Consider the following 489-nt stretch of genomic DNA (forward strand, 5'->3'; position numbering starts at 1 on the left):
GACAAGTGTCTTTCTTTGTATTTTTTTTAAATATATGAGCTACACATGAGTTTTATTACATTCATTACAGGCGCTTCAGGGTAATGCCTTTCGACCTCGCCCTGCTTAGCTGTACTATATTTGTGAGCAGGTTTTCTTTCACCTTGACACGTTTTACTGCCGCACTGTTGTGAATGTGTTAGTCACAGAGATACGTCAACCTTTTTGATTCAGAATTGTATTCTAAGGTTTCACTTGGTTAACAATTACCCAGTGCCCTTTTAAGGTCTGTGCAGATGTAACTTTTTATGAACCATGGGAAACTGAAGTGTAGCAGACACATTCTCCAAGTTAAACAATGACAATATTTACACTTTTCTCCTGAACAGCTCACAAAATGCCATCTAGCAAATGACTCTTGACCGCCAATGCGAAGTGTCCTTGAACATGGAATGTAGCTATTGTAATAGAAATGCTCATGCAGTAGGAATTGTGTGTGTGTTCCTAACG

The sequence above is a fragment of the Oncorhynchus mykiss genome, chromosome 32 (genome assembly GCF_013265735.2).
Source record: "Oncorhynchus mykiss isolate Arlee chromosome 32, USDA_OmykA_1.1, whole genome shotgun sequence".
Taxonomy (NCBI): domain Eukaryota; kingdom Metazoa; phylum Chordata; class Actinopteri; order Salmoniformes; family Salmonidae; genus Oncorhynchus; species Oncorhynchus mykiss.